Below are 11868 nucleotides of genomic sequence, written 5' to 3' on the forward strand. Positions count from 1 at the left end.
GTATCTTACAGATCTGAGTAAACTTATCTTTTCCAGGAATACAGTAAGACAACTAATAGTACCCTGGCCAAAGGAAGTTGTGTTTTCAATTTTAGTTTTATTTAAAAAATGTTTGTCGATGGAGAGAGACTAGAGTACCATTTTTTTAAATATTACTTATTTATTCCCTTTTCAGCTGCCCTTGTTTTATTGTTGTAGTTATTATTGTTGTCGTTGTCGGATAGGACAGAGAGAAAGGGAGAGAGGAGGGGGAAGACGGAGGGGGGGAGAGAAAGACAGACACCTGCAGACCTGCTTCACCGCCTGTGAAGTGACTCCCCTGCAGGTGGGGAGCTGGGGACTCGCACTTACGCTGGTCTTTGCACTTGGCACTGCACGGCATGCGCTTAACCCGCTGTGCTACCGCTGGACTCCCAACCATGTTACCATTTTATGTGATTCATAATTTTATGTGGGATTCTAACCCAGGGACTCACAGATACAAGGTATGCACTCTACCACTGAGCCACCTCACCTATCCAACGAAGTCTTTAAAAAGACATCATTAAAAACATGCATTTACTTCTTTTATAAGTTTGAGAGTGGAGGCAGGAAGAGTAGACTGGAAAGAAGGATACCACACAGCTCTGGCATTGGGTTTTGTTAAGACTGAACCTTTGATCCCCGGGCCTTAGGCATGCAAGCTATACGCCGGATAAACTAGCTCCCAAACTCAAAGGCTATTTTATTATGTTTCTTAGTATTGAGACACAATACTAAATTTTTTTGTTTTCTTTCCCCTAAATGATTTTTTAAATGAATTTTATTTTTACTTTATTTTAGCTTCATTTGCTAGAACAGAGAGAAATTGAGAGGGAGAGAGAGACAGAGAGTCTCACAGTACTTCACCACTCCTAAAGATTTTCCCTTGCAGGGGACTTGAACCTGGGTTGTTGTGCGCTGTAACGTGCGCTGCCCCTGGGCTGGTTCTCTGTCCCACCCTTCTGTGCACTGTGATGTGTGCGGTTAACCAGGTGTGCTGTCACCCGGCTCCTCACCTAAACTATTTTTTAATTGAGCTTATTTTCTAATATCAGGAGGATGGGCTGCTTGAAATTTCCTTCTCTTGCTGCCAGCCCAGCTCAATCATCTCCTTTGCTGAGAAAGCAAAGTAGAATCCAGTACTTTTGCAATTATGTAACTTGATGTTCAGTTTCATTGAAATATACTTCTGTTATGCAACTCTGAAACTCTAGAAATAAATTTGGGTTGCACCTGGCCTAAGTACAGGCAATTTCTTAAATGATATTTTTCTCCGTAGGGAGGGCTTGTGATTTATGTTGTTAACTCCCCCCCCCACAGCTATGACTGAATGTGAATTGTTTTAGATAGTCTAATTTCATATTTGAAGCAGTTACTCTAGAAGAAGAAAAGAAGAAATAGGCAAAGAACTTAAAATGTCCAGCACCTCTAATGGAGTTTTAGTAATTTAATGTCATTAAGTAATTTTTAGTTTAATTATTTTTAAGTATATTTTTATTTTTACATAGTTTTCAATGTCTTAATGCAAAAGTATTTTACTTGTTTCTATAATCATTGTCAAAATTGTTTCAGGGTGAGTTGCCCAGTCTGAAAAGTTTTACCTTGTGATTTATTCTCCAAATGATTTTGTTGTTTTACCCACAGAGCATGTCATTAAATGTTTAGAAAAAGGGTGGAATTTGGCTTATGTATGTAGATTCTGCAAACTTCCAGTTGAACTGCAAAATGAATTCCTTCAAGAGCTTTTGAGGTCATTTATAAATTTATCATGTGTGGGATAAATCATCTCTTAAATTACCTATTTTGTTTATATGCTAGTGGGAAATTTCCTTCTGTATCTCTTGAAATAGTTTAATCTTTTCTTTAGACTGCTAGCAGAACAAGACATTTGATTACTTATCTTTTGTCTTAAGAGAAGTAATAATCGCCTGGAAAGTAGCAGAGGTAGTGTAGTTGTTTCTGTCTTTCTCCTCCACTTTTCTTCATAAAAATAAATTAAAAGTCTTAAAAATAATAATAGAAAAACTATGCATGGAAACATATTTATATATGATCAGAAAATTATATTTAAAAACAATTCTAGCAGGCTGGGGTTATGGATTGACCTGCCCATGTCCAGCAGAGACACAATTACAGAAGCCAGGCCTTTCGCCTTCTGCACTCCATAAAGATCTTTGTTGGTCCATCCTTCCAGAGAAAGAAATAAAGAATAGGGAAGCTTCCATTGGAAGGGATGGGATGTGGCACTCTGGTGGTGGGAATTGTATGGAATTGTACCCCTCTTATCCCACAATCTTGTCAATCATTATTACATCACTAAAAAAAAAAAGGAAAAAAAAAAAAGGAAAACACTCAGCAGAACTTGGACTGGGTTTGGTGTATTTCATCAAAGTAAAGGACTCTGGGGGAGGGGTGGCTTCAGGTCCTGGTGTTAGATGGTGGAGGAGGCCCTGGGTGTTTTGTAGAAAGCTGAGAAATTTTACATGTGTACAAACTACTGAATTTTACTGTTGACTGTAAACCATTAATCCCCAATTGAAAAAAGAATTCTGGGTCTGGGGAAACAGCATAATGAATATTCATGATACTGTCATGCCTGAAGCTCAAAGGTCCCAGGATTCATTGCCTAGTATTGCCAGAAACCAAAGCTGAGCAGTGCTTTGGTGTCTCTTCCACATCCCTTCTCTCCCTCCTCTCCCCTCCCCCCCCACACACTGAAAAATAAAATAAAATATTTAAAGAATTATTCTTGGGGGCCAGGCAGTGGTGCAACTGGTTAAGAGCACACAGTGTGCAAGGACTCAGGTTCAAGCCCCTTGCTCCTGCTTGTAGGGGGAAAGCTTTACGAGTGGTGAAGCAGGGCTTCAGGTGTCTCTCTGTCTCTTTCTTTCTCTGTTACCCCTTATTCTCTCAGTTTTTCTCTGTCCAATAATAAATAAATAAATAAATTTTAAAAAACAGTTCTTTTTAGAAAAAAATCACTTGATTGAGGGTAACGATGATTTACAAGGTAGGTTTCGCTTTTGTATAGTTTCTTCCCTCACATCCATCACTAACTGACCTCCTCCATAGTGCTCTGGGTCCCAACCTATTCTTTTTCAACCTTTTTCCTTCTGCTACCCACTTTCATGCCCTTGTAACATAGAAAGCTGTTAGCAGTGATTATCTGTAATGAAGAAAAGTATATTTTACAAAGATTAAAAATGATTCTGTAATAAGATTGTAGTCAAATACTTTTAAAAATGTTTGGATACTGGGTTAAGAGATAGAACACCCCTTTACTAACTGTGGCTGGTCTGCAGTTAGAGAGCCAGTGCCAGGACCCTGACGACTGATATATCTCAGGGTTGAGAGAAAATAACTTCAGTCATTATGCAGTTTTATCTGAAGAAATCTGGAGGAACACACACAGGACATCCTGAGCTGACCTAGTGTCCAGTGTGTGACCCTGTCCTGTTCTTCCCCTGAGAATTTATTTGTAAAATTATGCATTACAGCAGAAGGAATGAGGAATAATAAAGATTTTTTTTTTAAGTGAGACATATATCAGGAGTAGAATGACCAGGTACAAATAACGTGAGGTTATGTATCACATAGATAAATATCAGAATACATTTCTAAGGGGAAAACCATTAGAGTAAGGGTGCTTAACGTTATTACTGTCCAGATGTCATTACGTTGGGCACATTCTTTTGATGCTGCAAGATATTGCGTTTATTCCACTTATCCCATGGACAAGCTTCTGGCCCTCGGGGCAGCATCCAGACATATGAGTTATGGGCGATCCCATGTGGCAATACACCCCTCTTTATCCCATGGGATAGAGAAGTCTCTGACAATCCAGAATTTGTCCTAGAGCAGGATTCTTATAGTAAAGGACACAGCCTGAAAAACAGGCCACAAAGTATCATTATTATTATTTAAAGGAATATACTTGGCAGACAAACAACATATATTTTTCAAACCTAGATGCAAGGCAACAGTCAGTAGGATTTTTAAAACATTTCTGGATTCTTCAGAGTTGGAAAGATAACCAAATGAGTGTGAGGTAGATTGATAAGAGAAAAAGTAAAGACAAATTTGCTAGCCATATGCTTATTTCTTATACCTGTGGAAGAGAACCAGAAATTTTAATGACGTCATCATGTGGTCTGAGACATCATTTTACAATAGCTAACACAGAATACTTTGGGAAGATGAAAGGGAAGGTCAGTTAGGAAAGTTACTAAGAAAAGGGCACATTGAAAGAAAAGTTTGTAGACTATATATTTTCGTCTTCATTTACTTCATTGTTGGGTAGTATGCCACCTCCCCCTGGCTTCTGCTTAACCATATGCCTATATAGGGATTTACTGATCCAAAGCTTTGGTCTATTTACATAAATCACTTTTACATAAAGCACTCCAGGGCATTGGTGGTTCAGTGATAGGATTCTCGCCTGTTCCACTCTGATTTGTCACACTCTGATTTTCACCAGTCACTTTTCTCTCCACCCTCTCTATATCACATCCTGTTTCCACCCTACTTGGAGAGTATAAAAACAGCTGCTCTTCTGATTAAAGACACCTGGAAATTGCTTTCCGGCTCCGAGAGTTCCAGAGTGTATCTCCTGCGGAAGTTAGTGCGGCACGAGTTCCTGATCCCTCTCCCACGCAGCAGCCTAGATCGGCTCCAGTTGAGTTCTCTCCAAGCCAGAGAGCACTAGCTCAGGAAGAAGTACCCTCAGGCTATCCCGGCACTTCATCTTTTCTAGGAGAATCCCTTTGTCTTTCAAAGCTAAATGTAATTTTTTCCATTAGGGTCCCTCCTGTGAAGTTGACCTTTGTCCAAGGAATATATTGGGGGGACGGTGACAGATTTATTATTTTTTTTGGTCTGCTATTAGTCTTGTTCACTTCTGGCCAAACTTTGCAACAGACCTTCCAGTTTCCTTTCTTCTTTCCTTTCCTTTCCTTTCCATTTTTTTTTCTTTCAGGCTATCACTGGGGCTCGGTGCTTGTAACCTCCCAGTTTTTGAAATAAATATTTTATTTATTTATTCCCTTTTGTTGCCCTTGTTGTATTATTTATTGTTGTTGTAGTTATTGATGCCATTGTTGTTGGATAGGACAGAGAGAAATAGAGAGAGGAGGAGAAGACAGAGAGGGGGAAAGAAATACACCTGTAGACCTGCTTCACTGCTTGTGAAGCGACCACCCTACAGGTGGGGAGCCGGGGGCTCGAACCGGGCTCCGTACGCAGGTCCTTGTACCTTGCGCCAAGTGTGCTTAACCTGCTGCGCTATGGCCCGGCTCCCTCCCAGTTTCTTAAGATGTGGTATTTCCTCTTATTTTTATCATCTGACACTTGTACTCACTCAGCCCCTTGACATGACTCTATTTTTGCTCACTAGTGCCTCTTAAATAGATTCTGCCATTTTGCGGATTGAAAAGAAGCAGGGCTTTTTTCAAATTTTTGGGAACTCTTGTTAATGGGAGTCCAGAAATGATTCTAGACTCTAATCCTGTGGAGACCTGGAACTGTTGCAACTAGGAATCTATTCCACCCCACACACACCCTCAGCCACTGAGAGGAAAGATAATTTGGAGAATGGCCTGAGAAAGTTAGGGTTTGTTTCCCTTTCCTGTGAGGGAAGGGGGAAAACAAGGAACATCTGGACGTGGTAACAGCTGTAGAGGAGGCTTAGGAAGGAAATAAAGGCAGGCCCCAACAAGTGGATAACGAAGAGTCTTTCTACAGTCATGCTACCTCTGTGCACACGTCTCTGTGCAAGTGCTTCCACGTTTCCTGAATAAAAGCTTCAAATGCTTAACATCATGCTGTTTTTATTTATAAAAAGGAAACACTGACAAAAACCATAGGATAAGAGGGGTAGAACTCCACACAACTCCCACCAACAGAATTCTGTATCCCCTCCCCTCCCCTGATAGCTTTCCTATTCTTTATCCCTATGGGAGTATGGACCCAGGGTCATTGTGGGATGCAGAAGGTGGAAGGTCTGGCTTCTGTAATTGCTTCCCCACTGAACATGAACATTGACAGGTCGATCCATACTCTCAGCCTGTCTCTCTCTTTCCTTAGCGGGGAAGAGTTCTGAGGAAGTGGAGCTGCAGGACACATTAGTGGGGTCGTCTGCCCAGGGAAGTCCGGTTGACATCATGTTAGCATCTGGAACATGGTGGTTGAAAGAAAGACTTAACCGTGCTGTGTTTTTCTATGTGAAAATGCATCATGACTTTTCTGACAACCTGATGATTACACTGGACTTTAACAGTGAACATGTCCATTTTGATCAAGTGTTGCTTGGCGCGGTGTGAGACCAAAGTTCGCACACAGCACCCACCTGCACTGATGGGAGATTTAGTGCTGTGCTCTCTGTCTCTGCTTCTTTGTGCCACTCTGGAAAAACAAAAACAACAAAACAAAACTTGAGCTTTTCTTGATTTCCTGACATTCCATCTGCTTCACCTCCTGTCCCAATTTTGTAACACCAACACCACCTACAGTCAGTCTACAATTCTGGAAGCATCCTTTCCTCTTCCTGTTCACTTGTTTCTGAGCCTAATCAGTTACAATCTTTTGTCTGTTCATCACTCGTAATAGCTCCCAAATAATATCTTCCAGCTTGGAGCTAACCCTGGCCACTTTCAGCTGTTCAATCTGCTATTACTCTCTCTCCTCAACTAAAATGTATATGACATTCTGTGAGTAGCCTGCCTCTATATCCTTTCATAAAATATTATTAGAAGCCTCTCACCATCTGGCAGCCCCCACCTCCCCAACTCCATTTCACTCTAGCCAAGCTGGAATGTTGTCTAGATCTTGCTGTGTGAAGAACTGTTTTTCCTGCCTGAGGAATTCTGACTTTTTCCAAATAGCTGTCTCCTTCAAAGCCTCAGTATCTTCTCTGCTTTCCTTATCTTGCGTCTTTTCCCCTATTTTATCTTCACATATCCTAGGATATTTTTTTTAAAATTTTAGTTATATAATATGCTATATCTCACACTTGTTAGGCATCTCTTAAAAAGGCATATAATCAGGTTCAATCCAGCCAGTAGGGTCTATTATGTAGTATACTGAAGTAATAATTCACTAAAGCTCTGAAGTATTAATTAAATGGCCTGAAGAAGAATCAGCACAGCTTCCAAAAAACAAAACAACAACAACAACAAAAAACAAAACAACACTTACCTTCTCTCAGGGAGTAGTTTCGGGGGGGGGGGGGGGGTTCTGGCTCATTAAGTGATTCAAAAGGTTCAAAGATGCCCCTGGAGCATTTCCTTGCAACCTTTGATAGAGTAACCAGTTTCCTTCCTGAGGTTAATGACACAAGTGCTTTCTGTGAAATAGTTACATTGTCAATAAAATGAATGTCTGCATCTTCAAAAGTTGGTGAGAGGCACCAACTTCAGAAAAGGGTAAGGCAAATTTATTTTACTTTAGTCAGTTCTTAGTCCAGGCGATTTTTACACCCATTAGATGCACAGCTAAATATGTAGGCATTTGGATGCGTGTGAAGCACCCAAGGTTACACTGTATTGAACCATAAGGTTTTCACTGGAAAAATAAGCAGGGGAGTTCTTTCTAAATAATGAACTTTGGGGTGGCCAGATAGGCCCCCTGGAAGGTTACAGTTAGTCAAGCCTAGAACTGAGCAGTGCTCTGATTCTTTCTTTCACCACCTCTCCTTGTCCATAATAAATAAAACTTTTAAAAAAGAATAAACTGGGGGGCTGGGGTAGTAGCTCACTTGGCATATGCATATGCATGGCGCCGGTGTGAGCGTGCTCCTACCAAGTTGCAGCAAGCTTTGATGTGGTGATATTCTGCTCTGTCTCTCTGCTCCTCCATCTCTCTGCCTCTTTGTCTCTGTCTGAAAAAGGAAAGGCAGCTTAGTGGTGGAGCCTGTCATTCTTCAGACCTGGAAACTGGTATTTCCAGCCTCTACACTAAAAAGCAGGGAGTGGTGATTTTGTTGTACCTGGGTCCGTGATATAAAGAAATCCACAAGGAATCAAAGGTGATGTAAAAGCAGAGAGCCTTTATTATATTCTAGCCGGCGAGGGCTGAGTTAGCGAGAGGCTGACACACCAGCTCTCTGGTAATCGACCCCGTACCCAAGTCCTATTAAGGCTTGTATACATTTCAGATGACATGGCTACGTGACAAGGTTCAGCTACACAATGTGGTTACATGGCAGTTTCACATCGATAGCCCACAGGTGCAGGGAAGGGGAGGGGGTCTTTTTTGTCCTTGGAGTTATCTCTTTTTCCTGACTCCAGGTTCCCAGGCTGTTTTCTCAGAGTCTACCCTTGTATTTATCTCCAGCCTTGCAGATTCCCAGGCCTGTCTTGTAATTGCTTACTTAACCCTTGGGTTGCCCAAGTCTAGGTTCATTTGTCTGTTTATATACCCTTTTACATTTATTACTGTTTTGCTCAGTTCCTACAGTTGATCTGAGATGAGACTTTCAGCTCCACTGAGACACAGGGGGGAGACAGGTGGTGATTCGCTTGACAGGAGTATCAGAATGAACATGTAGGCTTGGAAGTGGGCATGTGGGAAAGAGAATCCCAAGGGCCTCAGCAGTGGAGTGACTCCCCACCAGCCTCCATCCCTGAGACAGTCATTTCCACAGGGACTTTGGAATGAGTTTTCCTGACAGTACACCTGACGATCCTTAAAAGGAGGGAAAGGGGAGTCAGGCGGTAGTTAAGCGCAGCGGGTTAAGCGCACGTGGTGCAAAGCGCAAGGACCGGTGTAAAAATCCTGGTTCGAGCCCCAAGCTCCCCACCTGCAGGGGAGTCGCTTCACAGGCGGTGAAGCAGGTCTGCAGGTGTCTGTCTTTCTCTCCCTCTCTCTGTCTTCCCCTCCTCTCTCCATTTCTCTCTGTCCTATCCAACAAAAACGACATCAATAATAACTACAACAATAAAACAACAAGGACAACAAAAGGGAATAAATAAATATATTAAAAAAAGGAGGAAAAGGGATTAAAAAAGGACAGTGAGAACAGGTAGATTTGGGATAGTCCCACCTCCATGTTGTTGGAATTTTTTTTTTAATTCTTTATTTTTTATTGTATTGAATAGAGGTAGAGAGAAATTGAGAGGCAAAGAGAGGACAGAGAGGGAGAAAGAGAGACTCTTGCTCTGCTACTTTATCTTGCCGGAAACTTTCCCTCTGCAGGTGGAGACTAGGGGCTTGAACTCAGGTTCTTGTGTGTGTTCACCAAGGCCATTCACAGCCCGGCCCCTCTACATTGGTTTATATATATATATATAAAAAAAATGTCTGCTTTAAACACTTTTTGTTTAATTTAAAGAAAACCATTTTCTATTTTTAACAATAAAGCATTTCTCATAGTGAAATGAAGAAGGGGCTCTTAAAACTCAGGGGCAAGGAGCCGGGCAGTAGCATAGTGGGTTAAGCGCAGGTGGCAGGAAGCGCAGGCACCCGGATCAGAGCCCCTGGCTCCCCGCCTGTAAGGGGGTCACTTCACAGTGAGGCAGGTGGCTTTCTCTCCCCTCTCTGCCTTCCCCTCCTCTCTCAGTTTTTCTCTTTTCTATCCAGCAACAGCGATGGCAGTGGCAACAATAATAATAATGGCAACAATAAACAACAACAACAAAAGGGAAAAAAAATAGCCTCCATGAGCAGTGGATTCATAGTGCAGGCCCCAGTGATAACCCTGGAGGCAAAAAAAAAAAGCAACCAAACAAACAAAAAACTCAGGGGCCAGGCAGGCAGACATGGCCATGTCAATATTTTGTCTCTGCCTCACATCTGTGTATAAAGTCTCGGGTTCTAGCACTGCTAAGTCCAGAGCTATGCTTTGGTTCTTCCATTAAAATAAAGTGAGCATTACAGTCACTTGATTACAATAGTCATGGATGAAACTGTATAAAAAGGTAGAGAAATTGCCTATATCCCAAAGGTCTGTTTTGTAAAGAATTTGGGGCGGGGGGGAAGGCATGTTGTCATTTTTATTTTTATTTTTTTATTCCCTTTTGTTGCCCTTGTTTATCATTGTTGTTGTTACTATTGTTGTTATTGTTGTTGGATAGGACAGAGAGAAATGGAGAGAGGAGGGGAAGACAGAGAGGGGGAGAGAAAGACAGATACCTGCAGACCTGCTTCACTGCCTGTGAAGCGACTCCCCTGCAGGTGGGGAGCCAGGGGCTTGAACCGGAAACCTTATGCCGGTCCTTCAGCTTTGCGCTTAACCCACTGCGCTAACGCCCAATTCCCATCTTTTTTTAGCTTTAAGAAAGCAGACGTCATATTATCATATTACTATTTGACCTCCTGAAAGAACTTGCGGAGAACTTGATTTTACTTTCTTTGTCCTGCAGCAGCAACACCCAAACTCTGTTGCCATTGTTGTAGGAAGATTCTGCATACAAGGAGAAGATGATTCAGGACTTGGATATACTTGCCCCCCCCCCCTTTTCCCTCTGGTCCTGTCTTGTCTCCCTTTCTTTGTCGAATCTATACCCGCTAAGACTTCAAATGTCCTTCCTTTTTGCATTTTTCTCTCTCTGGATCCTTATGGAGTTGGAATTCAGAGCCCTCTGGTTATTTCCCACTCTTTATTTCTCTCCATCTAGGAGTAATGGACCAAAATTCTTTTTATTTTTAATGTTTTCCTTTCTTTTAAATTTTTTTGAAATTATTTTTATTTATTTATTGGATAGTGACAGCTAGAAACTGAGAGGGGAGGGGCCAAAACTCTTTATGGGGTGCAGAAAGTGGGAGTTTTGGCTTCTGTAATTGCTAGTCTGCTTGACATGCGCATTGGCAGGTGAATCCATACCCCCAGCCTGTTTCTATCTTTCCCTAGTGGGCAGGGCTCTGGAGAGGACCTGGTATGCATGAACAGTAATTTTTAAAGCACTTTAAATGAAAATGGAAGTTTATTGCTGGTGTTTTGTGACTGACCTGATGAAAATGATCGTGCTTGGGTTTCATCTTTAGTAAACTGAGCATATTGTAAGAATATGTAGGATTAGAACGAATATACAGTTTCCATGCTTACAACATGATGGTTGGATTAAGTAGTCATAAGATATATTCAATGGGGACTGGGTGGTGGCGCATCTGGTTGAGCGCACATGTTACAGTGCACAAGGACCCAGGTTCAAGCCCCCGTTCCCCACCTGCAGGGCGAAAGCTTCACAAGTGGTAAAGCAGGGGTGCAGGTGTCTCTCTGTCTCCCTGTCTCCCCCTTCCTCTCAATTTCTGGCTGTCTCTATCCAAAAGATAAATAAAGATGAAAAAAATTTTTAAAAGATATATTCAATGAAGTACTATTCTGAAATTTTTTTACACTGATGATGTTATATCTTCCTGGACAGGATAGATAGAACTGCAGGTATTATGCTTAGTGAAATGAGAGGTAAAAGATGTCAGATGTTTTCACTCGTAGGTGAAATATAAATGAAAGCAAATCAACTTGCAAAAAAGAGAAAAGAAAAAAGTGACTAAGCTGCCTCTCAGGCTTTGTGTGAGAGCTGTAGATGATGGTTATCAGAAAGGAGGACAAAGATCCTTGGTGGTGGGTATGGGGTGAGACTGCACCTCTGTGATACAATTTGGTTAACCATTATCACTGTTTCTGTTGTCCTTGTTATCATTTTGCAGACCACTGCGCAGCTTTGGCTTCTGGTAATGTAGGAGACTGACCCTGGGACTCTGGAGCCTCAGTAATGAAAGTCTTTTTTTGCATAACCATATACTATTTTCTCCACCCTGGTAAACCACTAGTAGAATAAAACTAAAAATAAAATAAAATATACAGGATTTTGGAGAACTTGAGAAACATTTCTATCATATTGGGGTAAGAGA

General features: G+C 41.5%; 1 long non-coding RNA gene across 1 annotated transcript in view; it reads left to right on the top strand.

The window, feature by feature from the left end:
* The window catches only part of LOC132540950 (uncharacterized), a 62376-nt gene extending 51104 nt beyond the window's left edge, over positions 1 to 11272 (top strand). Inside the window, exon 3 of the long non-coding RNA XR_009552160.1 lies at positions 10377 to 11272. This is a non-coding gene — a long non-coding RNA (uncharacterized LOC132540950). The remainder of the gene's footprint in view (positions 1 to 10376) is intronic.
* The last annotated feature ends 596 nt before the right edge of the window (positions 11273 to 11868 follow it).

This window comes from Erinaceus europaeus, chromosome 10, assembly GCF_950295315.1.
Source record: "Erinaceus europaeus chromosome 10, mEriEur2.1, whole genome shotgun sequence".
Lineage (NCBI taxonomy): Eukaryota > Metazoa > Chordata > Mammalia > Eulipotyphla > Erinaceidae > Erinaceus > Erinaceus europaeus.